The sequence below is a fragment of the Carlito syrichta genome, unplaced genomic scaffold (genome assembly GCF_000164805.1).
Source record: "Carlito syrichta isolate Samal-C Ts95f unplaced genomic scaffold, Tarsius_syrichta-2.0.1 Scaffold304341, whole genome shotgun sequence".
Lineage (NCBI taxonomy): Eukaryota > Metazoa > Chordata > Mammalia > Primates > Tarsiidae > Carlito > Carlito syrichta.
In genome coordinates, this window is record NW_007248437.1 from 344,628 (window position 1) to 347,891 (window position 3,264).

Below are 3,264 nucleotides of genomic sequence, written 5' to 3' on the forward strand. Positions count from 1 at the left end.
GCCCAGCAGGTCGAGGCTGCGGTGGCCAAGAGCGGCCACTGCACTCCAGTCTGGGTGACAAAGTGAGACTCCGACTCAAAAAAAAAGGCTTATAATGGAAAATAACAGTTCTCTGTCTGCTTCTTCCACCAGCTCCTGTCCCTTACTGTCAGACCAGAACTAGGTTCACTGCCCTACCTATTGCCTCCACACAAGTAACCACTTTCACATTTTTTTAGTTACTACTTATGGTTCTTATCTCCAAATTAAAAAAAACTCATAAATATATTCTAGAATCATCAATTTCAGATGCTGTCTATTGACTTACTTGTTAGAGTTGATAGATTGTACTCTTTCCCTCTTTTTTTTTTTGAGTTGGGTCCTCACTCTGTCACCCAGGCTGGAGGGCGATGGCTCAATCACGGCTCACCACAGCCGCGACCTCCTGGGCTCAGGTGATCCTTCCTCCTCATCCTTCTGAGTAACTGGGACCACAAGTGCATGCCACCATGCCCAGCTAATTTTTTGAAGAGACAAGTTCTTGATATGTTGCCCAGGCTGGTCTCAAATTCCTAGACTCAAGTCATTCTCCCACCTTGGCCTCCCAAAGTGCTGGAATGTTTTACTCTTCTTTTTTTTGAGTTGGGGGTCTCACTCTGTTGCCCAGGCTGGAGTGCTGCTGTCACAGCTCACCACAGCCTCGGCTTCCCAAGTTCAGGTGATCTTCCCACCTCAGCCTCTCCAGTAGCTGGGACTACAGGCGCACACCACCACACCAGTGAGTGGCCAGGCAGCTTTTTGGTTGGTGGCTTTTTTTTTTTTTTTTGAGTTGGAGTCTCACTCTGTTGCCCAGGCCAGAGTGCAGTGGCACGCTTATGACCACTGCAGCCTCGACCTGCTGGGCTTAGGTGATCCTTCGTCTTCAGCCTTCCAAGTAGCTGGAGCCACAGGCATGCACTTATTTTTTTATTTATTGTAGAGATGAGGTCTCACCAAGTTGCCCAGGCTGATCTTGAACCCCCAGACTCAGGCAATCCTCTTGCCTCGGCCGCCCAAAGTGCTGAGATTACAGGCTGAGCTATGGTACCTGGTCGGTTGGATGCTTCTAAATGTCACTATCTGGAGATCTTCTCTGTGGATGCTTCTGACTGCCCAGGGAGGACTTCCAGTTGCCTTCTGAGAGGGTAGAAGTCTCTGGAGTGAGGGAAGGGAAGGGAACAGGAGGCTTGCTGTTGGCTTTGCCCACCATCACTAAACCTCTCTGCACTCAGCCTCTGCAGCTCACTCACCCAATGCCCGCTGTCCCCAGTTCTGGAGCCTCTCTGATTTCATTTCTCCAGCAACTGAACCTGGAAAAAGAATCTGCCAGCCAAGACTGCACAGTATGGGGGTGGGAGCCAGAGTTCTTACCCTTCCAGGCTGTCAACCAAACTTCATTTTTATTTAATTTTTTTTTTTGAGTTGGAGTCTCACACTGTCGCCCAAACTGGAGTGCAGTGGCCGCTCCCGGCCACTGCAGCCTCGACCCGCTGGGCTCCGGCGATCCTTCCGCCTCAGCCTTCCAAGTAGCCGGAATTACAGGTGCGCGCTACCTCGCCCGGCTGATGTTTTGATTTATTGTAGAGATGAGGTCTCGCTGCCCAAGCGGGTCTCGAACCTGTGGGCTCAGGCAATCCATTCACCTCAGCCTCCCAAAGGCGCGGGATTACAGGCTGAGCCACCGAGCCCGGCTCAAACTTCATTTTTACCCCTCCACAGTACCTGATTTCTCCAATTCCTGAGGTTTTCTGGGATTCCAGGAGAGGACTGGCTTCTGCAGAACTTGGGTCCAATCTTTCTCCAACATGTAAAGTTTATTTCTAGTCTTCTCTCCTCCTCCTGTTTTTTTTGTTGTTGTTTTGAGTTGGGGTCTCACTCTGTCACCCAGGCTGGAGTGCAGTGGCACCATTATAGCTCACTATAGCCTTGACCTCCAGGGCTCAAGCAATCCTCCCACCTCAGCCTCCTGAATAGCTGGGATTACAGGCGCATGCCACCATGCTTGGCTAAATTTTTAATTTTTTTGTGGAGACAAGCTCTCACTATGTTGCCTAGGCTGGTCTCACACTCCTGGGCTCAAGCAATCCTCCCGCCTCAGCCTCCTGAGTAGCTGGGATTACAGGTGCACACCCCCATGCCTGGTTACACTTTTTAATTTCTGTAGAAACAACATCTTGCTATGTTGCCTAGGCTAGTCTCGAACTTCTGGGCTCAAGAAATCCTCCCACCTCAGCCTCCCAAAGTGCTGGGATTACAGGCACGAGCCACCACACCTGGCCCTTTCTGCTTTCATATATTATGAATTGGGGCTACAGGTGTTGCCTTATTTCACTAAAGATGAATTTTCTACTTCTGATCCTTGTTCAAGAGAACTTTGGGGTGTTCTGGGAGAAAAAGAAGGGGGTGAACATGTCTCTACTATAGTAAACACTACCATCTAAACAGTTTTTTAAAATTTTGACTTGTTAACCTTCTAAAAATCATGACATTTTATATCACACAAACATTAGAATGTTAGGATTTCCTTGGATTATTGGAAGATCTGACAATGCTGGGTCCTTATTTCCACACAGTAGCAAATGGAGCTCAGGAGTGATTGTCCTCACTAGCTTTCCACAGTCCCCACCCCTCCCTGTTGCCCAGCTGTTTTGCTTATTTACATTACCTGCCTGGTTCTTGTGGGCATTTGAGTTTGAGATCCCTGCCAAGCCTTATTATTAGCTGCATGCCCTTCAGTGGAACAAGTTTGTGGAAATTTTTCCTCCTGTGGCTGCGGGAGAGAGGAGAGGACAGCCACGGACGAGGGGTGGGTTACAGAAGGAAGAGGACACTGGGGATCAGGTGAAGGGGAAGACACTGAAGGTGAGAGGGCTCTGGGGACAAATTTCACAACTTGGGATAATTAATTCCTACCTTGTAGTGTTGCTGTGAGGACGGAATGAGTTAATATATGTGTAAATTACTTTAAGCAGTGCCTGGCAGAGAGTATGTGGTGCTATGTTTGCTATTAGTGTTGGTTTTGTTTTATTAAGCTATTATTACATAAAGTTCTCTCTTTTCAGTGTATAGTTCCAGGAGCTTTTGTTGTTGTTTTTTGAGTCAGGGTGTCACTCTATCGCCCAGGCTGGAGTACAGTGGCACAATCACGGCTCACCGCAGCCTCAACCTACTGGGTTCAGGCAATCCTCCTACCTCAGCCTCAAGAGTAGCTGGGACTAGAGGCATGAACCACCATGCCTGCCCCCC